Raw genomic sequence first — 15,224 nt, forward strand, 5'->3', positions numbered from 1 at the left:
ACATTTTACAAAAGGACTTATTTTTAAATGAGTTCTTACTAATTGACCAATTTTACCTATTCGGCACGACAGTAATATATTTCGGATACTATTTAATTAAGGATAATGACATAGGTGATAATTATGCGTAAATTAAATCGTACTGAGATCAGGAAAGCAAATTCTAAGGACCAAAATTATGCCAAAAGCGGTTATGATCGCTGCTATTGGTAATCATAACTGGCAGTCAGGACAGAGAAACACACTTACGTTACCTTTGTAAACAGAGGTGAGTCGACATTAACGGATGTTCGATGTGACATTCTGTATATCATATTTACTACACTTATTGTGTGTTTAGGAAAAAAGTCAGGATAAGCTTTTTTCCTCTTTAAAGGACGAGTAGGTAGTGAACCTTCGCTTGTCAGCTCTAATCACATATTTATTTAGTGAATGTTAATAGATTTATTTGTATATATTTTTTTTATCTACCATGGGATACATCAGCAGTGTGTTGTTACTTTATTCTGTACGACTGTTTCATAGCCGGAACAAAAATAGGTATTTTTTTTACCCGTCATATCCATCACACAAGATGGGTCTCGTACGTGATGGAATCTGTCAGCCTAAACTGACAGGCTAGGGAGGGTAGTAAGGATATCGTGACGTATTTCACTCTGGGTTCGGCAGCCGCGAAGGTTTGTTTGTTGAGAATTGTTTTTCGCTAAACTCTACGGGAATCGAATTCCTTATCTCGTCGAAATTCGTTTGACAGTAAGAGTGGACGACTCGCATGTTGTTTACCTTGGTTCGAGCCCCAGCCAAACCTCTCGAAAACTGACTGATAGCTTTATTATACATCTATACCTAGTAGGGAGGAAGGGGGGTTAGTTAACTGATTACACAGGGACTCGGGAAAGGACGGAGAGTTTTCACAACGCCCACGATGTGAGGATCACAGCCGTCCTGGGATTAGTTGCAATAAGGGTACAGCATAAATTGATTTAAGGAGAATAATTTTGCCCATTAGTCATGGAGGATCACCTGACGAGAATCTTAATCCAATGACCATCCTCTTGATAAATATTTTGTTCATCACGTAACCCTCTAAAACAGAGACAAAAAAATGATGAACACTGAACTTAATGGAATTTCTGCTGCCCCTTGCATGTTAAAATAATTGATGACAATTCAGTGAAGCCAAATGTGATTATTCTCGGTAAAGCGAATTATGTCTGGACCAGTATATGTGAATTGAGATTTCACACATACGTGAACGCAGGACAACGTAAACAATCCACCAGGTTGTCCCACATGGTGGCTTGTTCATCAGCCTCTCGTCCCTCAAGAGAAGTTCCTTGATGCGGGTGAGGGGGCTCTTGATCTAGGGAACGGGATCTGTGCTCCAATTCCTTGAACTGAGCCTGTATGCCTCCCATCCCCCCCTCCCAACAGGCACTGTATAATCCCTACGGGTTTAGTGCTCACCACGATAATAATTATCAGCGTCCCTTCCATACTGGACAGGTTTTCCCCTAAAAATAAAGTTCGTTGATTTTGCACGATCTAAACCTCATCAAAAAATTATTTTTTTTTTCATATTACGTTAATCTAAACTATATTTACGTACAGTTAAACGTCAGTAACGAAATGACATCAACAGGGATTAAGTCCCGATTGCGAGGGGCGTTGGAAAAATAAACACAAATACAGTACAATACGATCCTTTATTGACTACGTTTTGCCCACACAATGGACTTTATCAAGTCCACTGTGTGAGCGAAACGTTATCAATAAAGGGTCATATTATATTGCATTTGTGTTTATTTTTCCATCGTGTCGATATTTTATGCCATTTATCTCCATTACGAGGGATGTAGAGAGTTTTCCTGGAGTGTTGGTATTCCCAGAATCACTTCCCAGTGTGGGGTTGACCTGTGTTTGTATACAGTACCATGTATAATTAGGTAACGTCAGAGGTCGAAATGTATAAATGAAAGTTTAATTAAATACTACTTAATTTGATAAATCATGCATAATTCATACGTGAAACATATTAAAATAATTTAGGTCTTTTTCCTACTGATGTTTCGTTTTTTTGGCACGAAGAAAGCCCTAAAATTATTAAAATAAATGTTTTTAGACATGTTTTTATTTTCAAGATTTATTATTATTATTTTTAACAGGGATGGAACAGAGAATAAGGAAATTAGGCAAAAAAAAGTGGAACAAACTGATAACTAGGAAATAAAAAGGAAGAATAAAAAGTCAGATGAAGTAAGTGATGATTTTTGACCAGACATTTAATAAACCTAAGCTGAGAGAAAAAAGGACTAAGCAAAGTTAATATAACAATATTAATTCCTCATCCGGAGGAGCAATCACACAAGTCGAGATGTTAGAGAGACATTGAAAGAACTTCCAATCATTATCAAAATAGTTGGAGTTCCTCAATAATGATGTCTGTACTCGAAGGTAGACTAACAGAGAATACCACGTTGAGTCACACACAGTAACAGACTTGTATGTCTCTTAAATAAAAATAACTGACCCACAGGGTGGATTTATATCACAGGTTAGGTTTGTCAGGAAACAGGACAAGTGTTTCCTGGCGCGGTCTTAGTCATATAATGACACGGTGGTTCAGACATATCAGGATGAAGAAAATTATCTTCGTGATTGGAACGTCTTGTACGACACATAAGTAAATCCCGTTCCCGTTCATCTCTCACCATGGTGAGCCTAACCATGAACTGAGGACTGGTCAAAGGAATAAATTTGAAGGCCAAGCCATTAGACAATACTTAACAAAAGTAAAGCATTCTACACTAAGTTGTCAACACATTAGGATATTCCGACACCAAACAAGAATCCCGTAAAGCTTATGCGGACTGCAAGGTGAGTGTAGGTGAAGTGTGGAGTCCAAAGGCACCTCCCCCTCCTGAGGAAACAAAAACTGAGAAGACAGGAAGAGAAACCCCCAAGAATAAAAAGGAAAGAGGGCATATGACGAACCAGGGAATTTAAATGAATCCCTTGATTAGAGGTCTCGGCATATTATTAAGGTTGTCTCCGACAACCTTAATAATACTGTTACAAGGATCAAACACTGTGTTTAGCCTTTTCCATTACAAGTATCATATTTTTTGAACGTGCTGGGTAACGTGTGAAATAGCAAATCCGTGTCCAGTGTGTACTTACCTTTGTGGTTGCAGGGGTCGAGTTACACCTAGCCCTTCCTCTTTGTTAGTCGCTACTAGCTCCACTGTCTCCCTGCTCCCTGTGCATGTGTTTACTCATATATGTACTCGCCTATATGTGGTTGCAGGGTCTGTGTCAGGAAGGCGTTAGGATGAGCTCTATCAACAATAATTATGTGGAAAGTATTTGATAAGGGTTGTTTATAATATTGTAGATGTGCAATCTTTTGTTATTAACTTTTGCTATGGACCCAACCAGTTTTGAATAATTTCAGACAGAACCAAAATATACAGTCCACATATTCTGATTTACCAGAGTTACTGGTTTTATTAAATGTATATTTAATTATTATAGGTCAAACTTCGTGTGAGTGTGGTTTGGAGTGGAGCATCGAGGGAGTTGCAGTGCTGCGACCCATTGTGCCTAAAGTCCAGCATATCTCCGAGGTACAACTATCATCAGTAAGTGAAATATTTACTTTAGTTGTACCTGGCCCAAGTTCTATGCATGTAAGAATTTAGGTTAATGCCCGTGAAGCGCATGCCCATAATTTCTCACATCTACAGTGGAACATACTAGCAATTAAAGTATGGGTTAAGGAATCCTATCAAGGATGGAGCAATATATCCTCTAAAGCTAGGATAAAGGATCCTCTTAACCAGAGAGAAATAATCTTCTTAAAGCTGTGATAAGGGATACGATCGAACCTTTGACAATGGATCCTATTAAAGCTGGGATAAAGGATTTAAATAAAGCCAGGATAATGAATACCCTTCCTTGAAGGGGAATAACGGGGACCTGCTTTGATACTGGTAAATAGCTCTTAATCCAGGGAAGTGGCACTACCTTCCCTCATCATTGCTCCAAAATCTTCATCTCCTGTTCCCCAAGTTCTACATGACTCCTACGGGTTAAGAGCTTTTCCACGACAACCGAGAATCTTTTCACTAGCAACAAGAGAGGTGCCCCATCCATGCGCTAACCAGACCCATTACGGTAAGGTTTATCGGCCCCTACCATCCACAGTGCTACGCAAATGGCGAAATAAAACGTAAGATGTTACGATATGGCGATTTATAACGATATAAAAGATGCGCAAAGAGGCGCAAGTTGACGTCGGGAGACAAACGACGACGTAAGATATTGTTACGCTAGACCAATGCGGTGAGGGGCCAGTGAGGGGGCTCGTGCGATTCAAGGAATCGAACATGAACCCTATGGGTTCAGTGCTTCCCTTTAAATATAATAATAATAATCCATCAGTTATGTAAGGACCTGAACAAGGGTTTCATGTGTTGAACATTTTATGGATCTATATTACGTACTTTCCACAATTGTGAAGACCCATATTGCAAAGCTTTCACTGAGACAGCGTTTCACTTGGTGCGGAGCGAAATGTTGTCCCAGTAAAGGCTTGTTTTCAATATATTTCTTGTTCTCGACACTGGTACATTATTCACCACAGGATTAATTTTGTGCAGAAATTTACGATTGTCTGATTCAGCCAGGCGATGCGACATCATGTATATATATATACGAGAACAAGGCAACAGCAAGGAAGGCTACGTAATAAGAAAAAGTACAAGCAATAGGGAAATATTTGAAGATAAAAATTCTCACCACATCGGTCGTATTCCAGCTAGTTAGTTACCCATAGGACACTCACATTCACTATCATACCTTCATTGTATCTAAATAAATGAATATCATAATTCAATAAGATACAAAGGAACTCCTTTCTAAAGGACTTAATTTGAATCTGGAACAGATGACTGAATTTTCAACCTCGTCAGACTGCATTTTTTTTCTTTCAAAATGTTCCTTCCACTGTGAATCACGAAATGGCAATAACACGATTGCAAGCAAACCACGGAACGGGAGGGGTTTGAACCCATAGAGTTTTTACGATTCACTTGCCATGGGTGTGAACTCCCACCCATTTTTTTTTTCCTTCCATTCCTGAGACTTGTACGGGACTAATTTTAAAGTTAGGCTGGGGCGTTTCTTCCCTCTCAGCACGGCTTGATCATTGCTTATTGTGTGTTCAGTCAGGCTGTTGGTTCTAGAAGTCCACTGGCCAAAGCGTCTTTCGCAGTCTGGTTAATCTGGTAATGTAGCGGGAGAGTTCCAGTTTTTATTTAAAGACTTCTGCTAGTTTGAAGTTGAAAAGTCTAAGAGCAAGGAAGTTGAGAGTGCTCTCTCTGATATGTCGGCTTTTCACTGGGTTTATTTTACACTTCATTATGTTTGTCTCACGCCAGAGAGAGAGGAAAAGAGGGAGAGAGAGGGGGAGAGAGGGAGAGAGACAGACAGACAGACAGACAGACAGACACAGACAGACAGACAGACACAGACAGACACAGACAGACAGAGAGAGAGAGAGAGGAGGAGGAAGAATAAGAAGACAGGAGGATCGACCTAGCTTTGTTGTTATGCACAAGGCCAATGTTCTCAAGGTCTCCTTCCTGGCCGTGTATCATGTACAGCCGATTGGCACTTATTAATTCACAAGACGGGCAGCCATCTGAAGCTTCACTGTATCTGTACCTTTCTAAACAACATCAATCTATCCAGTTATTCATTTTTCCCCCTACTTTCATTCTGGAACATGTTCGTCCAGAAATATATATATATATATATATATATATATATATATATATATATATATATATATATATATATATATATATATGTGTGTGTGTGTTTGTGTATATTTTGCCTGCTCTTACGAATTCCTTGCATTGTTAAAATCCCTAGTAAGGCTGATGCATGCAGGGGATGAGATGAAAAGCTGTAAGCCTTCTCCCTGAAAGCTGGCTGCCTTGGATCAAAATCTAGCACAAGCTGGACTCCAAGGTATTGTCCAGTGTGGGTAGATTGGTAAAGCACTGCGTACCTTGTTCCAAGGTTCGTAGGTTCGAGTCTCCTTCAGCCAGAGTTCAGTGTTTGTGTATATTTCGCCTGCTCTTGCGAATTCCTTGTATATTTCACTAATGTTAATGTAAAAATTTATAATTTTGCACCAAAAGAATCTTATAAAACTTACCTTATAATAACAAGTGCAATTTATTTTAGCCTAACCCAACTAAATATATTTTAAATACGTTTACAGTAATTTAATACTAAACAAACACAATGAAATATTTTTTTTCGTTAGGTTGAGAATGATTTTTGCGAAATTATTGCATACACAAATTTTCGCTTCTCTTATATGACAAGATGAGCGTTGCTGTTTAAGCCAAGATCGCAAGTTCTGCTTATTCGGCACGACATATATAAATATATATATATATATATATATATATATTATATATATATATATATATATATATATATATGTGTGTGTGAGGGACTGATTACCTCATTCTCCTCCTCTCCTTACGCCTTCCTCTTTGTATTGGACTGATGAAGCCACTGTGTGGCGAAACGTTTCCTGAATAAAGATTCCCATATGCTGCATAAGTGTCTCAATCTTCATATATATATATATATATATATATATATATATATATATATATATATATATATATATATATTAATGTAAGTGTTTATTTGTATTAATACAAAATATAGATATTCAGTAATGTTTTAGCAAAAAATGATTGCAAAGACATGGCTTAGAAATTAATTGACGCAAATTGACAGCTTTATTCCTAATATATTTGTTTTAAAGCATGCAAGCTTAGAGAGAGACAGAGAGAGACAGACAGACATAGAATAAGTTTAACAGTGACGGAAGAGGAATTAGTGGTATTATTTTGTTATTCAGGAAACAGTGTCTCCTGGCACGGGCCTTTCTCAGAGGATGAGGACCTGATAGGGATGTTAGGCCTATTCGACAAGTTTAATTTATTAGGATTATATATATATATATATATCTATATATATATATATATATATATATATATATATATATATATATATATATATATATATATATGTCGTGCCGAATAGGCAGAACTTGCGATCTTGGCTTAAATAGCAATGCTCATCTTGCCATATAGGACAAGTGAAAATTTGCGTATGCAATAATGTCTCCAAAATCATTCTGAACCTAACGAAAAAAATATATTTCACTGTGTTTGTTTAGTATTAAATTATTGTAAACGTATTTAAAATATAATTAGTTGGGTTAGGCTAAAATAAATTGTTCTTGTTATAATAAGGTTAGGTAAGTTTTCTAAGATACTTTTGGTGCAAAATTAAAAATTTTTACATTATCATTAATGAAAAAAAATATATCTTTAAGTGAATAAGAGAAAATTTTCGAAAGGACTTAATTTTAATTGACCAGTTTTACATATTCGGCACGACATATATTATATATATATATATATATATATATATATATATATATATATATATATATATATATATATATATATATATATATATATATATATATGCAAGACAACTACTCTGAAAGAATGGAGAAATTCCAAGCGCTTTTGTGACTACTCACATTATCAAGGAACTATGAAAGTAAAGCATCCAAGGAAGGTATATAAGGGGTCTGGCCAACACCTCACTATCAGATCCCACAACGGTTAAACACCTGACGCGCGCCGGCCCAACTGGACAGGTCCTTTGCACAACCCACCAACAAACTATTCTACCCAAGAAAATTTTTAAAATTATTATTTGTCCAGTGTATTATTAAATTCTTCCCAAATTCTATTAATTATGAATGGATCTAATAATAATTCATAGTTCCTTGATAATGTGAGTAGTCACGAAAGCGCTTGGAATTTCTCTATTCTTTCAGAGTGGTTGTTTTGCATATTCTGAAATCACCTGTTTACTGTGATCTTATTGCATATATATATATATATATATATATATATATATATATATATATATATATATATATATATATATATATATATATATATATATATATATATATATATATATACACACATATAAACAAGCCTTTACATTGAGCAGAGGTTAACAAGGCCTGCCATCTTCTTTAAATACATGCAATAAAACAATACGTTACAGAGATAGATAAGTGTACATATGAACTGCTTAGTAATCTCTGGACCTAAATATAAAAGCAAAAGTTAAAAATTTATATGCAGAGAGGCAAGGGATGAACAACTAAAGAAAAATATTTATTCATTTTAATTTTTGTGTTGAGTATACTGAATTAATGGTTGATAGGAAACTTTGAGTCGTAGACGTATTGTTAATACTCTGATCACCACTGAATATAAGAACATAAGAAAGAAGGAACCCTGCGGCAGGTCTACTGGCCCATGCGAGGTAGGTCCAATTCTCCCACCTGCTTAAGCCAATGCCTTGACTTAGTCAGGTCAGTCACATTCACTTAAGGAAGGAGCACGGCATCTGACTTAGTAGCACAAGCTAGTCAGGTCCAACTCACACCAACCCATATCCACTCATGTATTTAACTAACCTATTTTTAAAACTACACAACGTCTTAGGTTCTACGGCGGTACTCGGGAGTTTGTTCCACGAACGTGTTTAATCAGTTGTTTATCAGAGGGAATCACGAAATTTTCTCTTCCATTTAGCTATCAAGAAATATCAATGAAATGGTTTAATTGTTCATCCTCTTCTCTACGACAGACATACAGCAAAACAAAACTTTCTATGAGACAACGTTTCTCTCTAAAGAGCTTGATAAGACTTTCATTAGAGTGTAAGGCTTGTTTTGCTACATGTATTTTGTCTTTCTATCGGCATATGGCTTTTAAAACTATTGTTTTCTTTCTATAAACTGATTTTCGGGTGAGAAAGTAATCAGTGTAGGCATTTAATCAGCCGCCGAGCGAGTAAATGATCAAAAAAATAACGAGTGCATTTATTCTTTTGATTCTTTCACTCGCTACAACACTAACAGGAGGTTTTAATCAATCATTCATATCACTGTAAAGAGTTTTCAATGAGGGCATTTAATCGGTCACTCTGTTCATTAACGAGGCTGATTAAACAAGCCTTTACACTGAGCCGAGGATAACGAGGCTGGCCAACTTGTTTAATTACTAATTTGTAATGACCAATTTAAATCTGCGGGGTTGAGTTCTAGTTCTTGGTCATTGGGAGGAATAGCCATGTCACGAATATATTTTAATCAGCTTCCATAATCTTAGTTCAAATCATTCCAGTTAATTTCCCATTCTTACATTGAAAAAATTATTTTTCGTCTCGTTGTGGCCAACCCATTTTCAGTTATGATGATAAATGAGACACGTGTGCAAAATTTAGCTATCTTTATTCTGGAAATGTTTCACCGCTCAGTGGCTTCTTCAGTTCTCATCTTCCAGTTTTCTCTGTACTGGACTGAGGAAGCCACTGCGTGGTGAAACATTTCCAGAATAAAGATAGCTGAATGTTGAATAAGTGTCTCATTTATCAACTTGTCGGTTTTGTAAGTCATTTGTATCTTACCATTTTCAGTTATCAGTAGTATATCAATACCTGTAAGTGGCGTATAATTCTGTAAGGCTGAGGGACTAATGATGTCTTCTACAGTCTCCGAGTATGTGCCTTCTCTCGTTCTTACGGATGGCAGCGTTAGCGTTGCAGTTCATGTGGAGGTTGTTAGGTAAAGGTACACGGCTGCAACTAATGTGACATTTTATTGTGGCAACGTTTCGCTCTGCAGGAGCTTTGCCAAGCGTAACGATAACGGCTTGACAAAGTTCCTGGAGAATGAAACGTTGCCACAATAAACTGTCACATTCATTCCATCTGTGCCCTTTTACCTAACAATTTATCGGTATTTCTACCATTATCATCATGTTGAGGTTACCACAGAAAGTGCACACCATTTTGTCCGTATATCTCAAGGCCTAAATCTCTTCCTTTCGTTTCTTTTCTCTAAGCCTGCTAGGGCGTCGGCACCTGTGGATTTTACTTCTCGCACTAAAGAATCATTTTTTTATTAACACATCGGCCGTCTCCCACCAAGGTAGGGTGGTTCGAAAAAGAAAAACTTTCATCATCCTTCACCAGATGTCACTGACATAGTTTTCCACAGTTAATTAATATCTGTTAGTCTAATAGGAAATTTTACGAATCCAAAAACTTTATCAGATTTGGTATAGCTATAATAAATGCTCTTAATGGGGAATCCCACGGAAACTAGGCCTACTCTATATAACATTTATGGAATAAATATCTGGTCATAGACCGGGCCGCGGGGGCGTTGACCCCCTGGAACTCCAGGTAAACTCCAGGTAATTATGGAGCGGCGGGAGGAGACTAAACAATGTTTAGCATTAGGAAAAAAATACACAGAAAGGTGATAGAAAAAGAGGGAAGACGAGAGGTCTGAGCTAAGAAAATTTTTATTTAGAAAATATGCTGAAAGATATTAATAAATAAATGGAAAGGTGAAGGAGAGTGTTTGCTACATGAAGTGTTCAACGAATAAGCAGCAAAGAAAAATAAATGAGAGCAGGTAAACGGGAAGCGAGAAACTAGGAAGAACGCGAGCTCTGCTACGCTGCTCTCGGCTCCCACTATTGGCTATCAATCTCAATTACCGCGGTGGCGGGGGCCAATAGGATAAAGGAACCTTCACAAAGAGAATTTGCTTGAAGAAAACCTTTGAGAAGAATTTTTTTGTTCACTGATCAGTGGTTAATCGCTGGTGAGTTAAAAAGGTTTTATCATTATATTGAAAACGTAATTAGGTATCCCAAGAGGAGGAGCGTTTTAAATGGCTGGCTGATTTTCCTTTTTTTTCTGAATTTTATCCGCTCGTAACTTAAGAATGCCTCATGCGAAAGGCTTCAAATTCCATGGCAAGTTTATACATGTATTAATATACCACGGAACGAGTGGAGTTTTGAACCCATGGCGAGTGAGTTCTGAAACTCAACAGGCCAGTGCGTTAGTCCCAACTGTTTCGTTGTTTGCAATCGTGTTATTACGATTTCGTGAGTCGTGTTTTGACGCATGCAGCTGCGCATTTGGTCAGTACTGTATAGACCAATCACAGATTTATTTTCAGAAGACCCTGTTGATATTGATGTATTTTGTGAAAAGGATGATAACTTGTATTTTTAGGTTATGTAGGTGCAAATTTGTTAATAAATTGTACTAACATAGTTAAAAAAAATACTTGCCATAGTTCGATTCCTTGTAATAACTAGGGAACGCCTCATGTGATTGGCTTCAAACTTTCAATGTCAAAGTGTCTTGCTTAGTGGAAGCCTTGATTATTTTTGATGATTCTATAGCAGCCTCTGTTTTAGCTAATTTTATCATTTCATTTGAGGATTATTATACTCTTCTGGTCCACTAAAAGATAGGTCAACAAGTTGATAAATTCAATGAATATTTAGAACGTCTTTAATCTAGCTACATAATTTTTTTTCTTAGTTCCCTTTATCAATTCTGAAGATAATTTTTATCTAAAGCCTAGAGGAAACATAAATATTAAGTCTAATTCAGGAAATATATTTCTTACAGTCTTATGGTCTATTATGTGTCCATTTATAGTTTTAATGAGGACAACTTGTGGTCTTAAGATCGGTCTATTGGTTTCCAATATATAGATGGAAGAATAAACGTTCTGAAAATCGTTCTCATAAACACTGAACAATTTTAGTTTCAAGTCGCTCAACTCTACGGGAGCTGCTCGGCTAAGTACTGAGAGTGATTCTTATGCATAAGTTTTTTGGACTGAGTTTAGCTCGTCTGCGTTTATCATAAACATGTTTAAACACACATACACAAGAACATCTACGTATATATATATATATATATATATATATATATATATATATATATATATATATATATATATATATATATATATATATATATTATATATATATATATATCATATATATATATAATTATATATATATATATATCATATATATATATAATTATATATATATATATATATATATATATATATATATATATATATATATATAATATATATAAATATATATATATACATATATATATATATATATATATATATATATATATATATATATATATATATATATATAATTATATAATGTCGTGCCGAATAGGTAAAACTTACGATTTTGGCTTAAATAGCAACGCTCTTCTTGCCGAATAAGGCAAACGAAAATTTGAGAATGCAATAATTTCTCAAAAATCATTCTGAACCTAACGAAAAAAAAAATATTTCACTGTGTTTGTTTATTATTAGATTATTGTAAACTCATCTAAAATATATTTAGTTGGATTAGGCTAAATTAAACTGCTCTCTTATAAAAAGGTTAGGTAAGTTTTCTAAGGTTCTTTTGGTACAAAACTGTTAACTTTTACATTAACATAAATGACAAAATATATCTTGAAACGTTTAAGAGAAAATTTTAGAAAGAACTTAATTTTAAATGATTTCATGCTAATTGACCAGTTTTACCCATTCTGTACGACATAAACATGCATATCATATACGTACATGCATATATATACATATGCGTACATACACACATAAACATGCAAACACCCACGCTTTCGTATACATATGCACATGCTAAAAGCATACATACATACATATAAATATAAGCATGCACACAGCACAGGTACACATACACACACACACACACATCCTTTTACACAGTATTAAAATTCTTTGGCCACCCTGCGTTTTTTATTTTATGTTTTTCTAGGTACAGGGAGCTGGGCTTAGGGAATACGGAGAAAGCCTTCTTGAATGGCATAACATCTGAAGGTCATCTTTTAGACTTGAGGAATTTTAATAATTTTAGATCCATTGTATGGTGAGAATGAGTTATACTATTGCAAACTCAACTAGTTCTTAATATATTGTATCAAAAAATTTCTAAATTATTTGTTCAGGATGCTTTCAGAAGGAGCAGTTGAAGGATGTATTCCTGGGGATGCTTGTAGAGGATGCTGGTTGAAGGGTAAAACTGGGGATACCTTCAGAAAGTAGTGTTAAAAGGTATAGCAGGGATGCTTGCATGTACTGGGTAAAGGGTATTCCTGGGGATGCTTACATAAGATGCAGGTTGATGAGAATACATGCGACTAGTTCTCGTTCATTAATAAGTTTTGATATTTACCTTGCAGACAAGTGAGAATTGACAGGTCATCGAGGGAGAGTTGGTACGCCATCAGTAAGTTAATTTAATGTTTTACACCAGATGTCACTGACGTAGTTTTGAACAGTTAATTAATAACTGTTAGCAAGCAGCACATTTACGAATTTTAGTTAGCGGTAAAAGAAGTAGTTGTTTATCTATTTATAGCAGTGTGACATACCCCTTCTATTATCATGGAGGCGCTGAGTCCTCATCAAATCATCAAAATATCCTAGTTTCCCCTCCCATTTGACGTAAATATAAACTCCATGCCATTCCCCTGGCCAGAGAAGACATCATATCTGTGTACAATTTTTTTCCCCACGAAAAATAAAATTTAATATATTTAAAAATTATCTAAGAGAGAAATAATAACGAAACTAAAATTACAGCTCATGTTGGAAGGTGAGAGTCAAGTTTACTGGTCTGAAAAGTAAGACACTGAATTATTTCCTCGTTGAGCATATTACTCTATGGTAAACTGCAAACTTAAGCATGCCTCATGTAGCGTGCGATACTATAGTCGTGTTGCTTAACTATATATTAGTGTGAAATAATATTTATTGTGATAAATGCGAATATTGGGCGACATATTTCAGGGAGAAACGAACCTTTCGGTCAAGTGGTTCATGAAGCTTCGAAGCTTAGAAGAGAAACTTTTCCAACTGTCTTTAGTGTGTGAGGCGACTCATTAGCAGTGCGAGAGAGCCATCAGGCCGCACGACTGTGCATTAACAAGCAAGGTTATATAGACAGAGAGGTGTGTATCTCTTAGTGCATACACACCGTGAGGCGTGTAGGTGTGTATTCAGAGAACTTGCTGTCTCTTGTTTGTCTCTACCTGTCTGTCTCTATATCTGTCTGTTTTTCTCTGCATCTGTCTTTCTCTGTCTGCCTGTCTCTCTCTCTCTCCCTCTCAAACTATATACACCCACGAGTTAAACTTAATACCCATTTCAGTGATTTAAGTCTCCTTGACAGATGTTGAACAAGTGTCATGCAGCAGTGATGACCTTCAGGCAGTAGACAGGATTTAAACTTAGCAAACAAACCAATATGCAAGGATAGTTAAAAATCAGATATTCAAAAAGTATAAATAAACAATTGCAACAAAGCTTGGTGTGTATATCCCTACTTAAGAACATAAAGGAGGAACACTGCAGTAGGTCTGTTGGCCCATACTAGGCAAGTTCTTCACAAATCCAACCCACCAACAGAATAACCGCTGTGTGTGATGAATGGTTTTGAAAACCGACAAGTTATGTAAATTAAGATGTTGATGAGGCAAGCATGTTTGTGGGAAGGGCTAGTTTGATTGTTATTCATAACCAATACTAATGTCCTTCACTAATGTCCTGTGTTAATGCGATGTAAACGAAAGACTTGTGTAAACAAAATTGTAAAAAATGATGTCTAAGCAAAATAAGAAAAGTGTTTGACAAACAAAAGTGTTGTGTAACCAAAAGAATAAACAAGTGTTGTGTAAACAAAAACAACAGTGTTGTGTAAACAAAAGCTTCGTAAACAAAAGTGTTGCGTAATAAAAAGGTATGCAAAGAATAGTGTTAAAGAACAATCATGATTTAATAAGAGGCATCTTTGCCACACCCATTTGTGTTAGGATGGGTGGGTCCCAAACCCTGCTAGTGGTCCCAGCACCACCTGCACCACCTGCACCACCTGCACCACCTACACACGTGAGTCGTCCGTGCCTCGTCTGCCACCTTGTTAAGGTGAGTTTCATTTTAGACAGTGAAAAATATGCAATTATCTTAGTTCCACTGTATCGGATGATATATATCATACCTTGCCAAGTGCTTGTTTAATAAATATCATTTACAGTTTGTAAATAAGTTAATACTTGCTGAAGACGCGAGTGAAGGATATAACTGATTCCGAGACTCTTATATTAATAAGTGTTTACATTGCAGGTAAGTGAGAACTGACAGCTCGTCGAGGGAGAACTGGTATACC

At 36.0% G+C, this 15,224-nt stretch overlaps 1 long non-coding RNA gene across 1 annotated transcript; it reads left to right on the forward strand.

Annotated features, from left to right (window-relative positions):
• Window positions 1-3,532: 3,532 nt before the first annotated feature.
• On the forward strand, window positions 3,533-14,972 carry LOC128696005 (uncharacterized). Its single transcript, XR_008408089.2, has 3 exons — window positions 3,533-3,641; window positions 13,240-13,286; window positions 14,232-14,972. It is a non-coding gene; the product is annotated as an uncharacterized lncRNA (long non-coding RNA).
• The last annotated feature ends 252 nt before the right edge of the window (window positions 14,973-15,224 follow it).

Source organism: Cherax quadricarinatus, chromosome 48 (assembly GCF_038502225.1).
Source record: "Cherax quadricarinatus isolate ZL_2023a chromosome 48, ASM3850222v1, whole genome shotgun sequence".
Classification (NCBI taxonomy): domain Eukaryota; kingdom Metazoa; phylum Arthropoda; class Malacostraca; order Decapoda; family Parastacidae; genus Cherax; species Cherax quadricarinatus.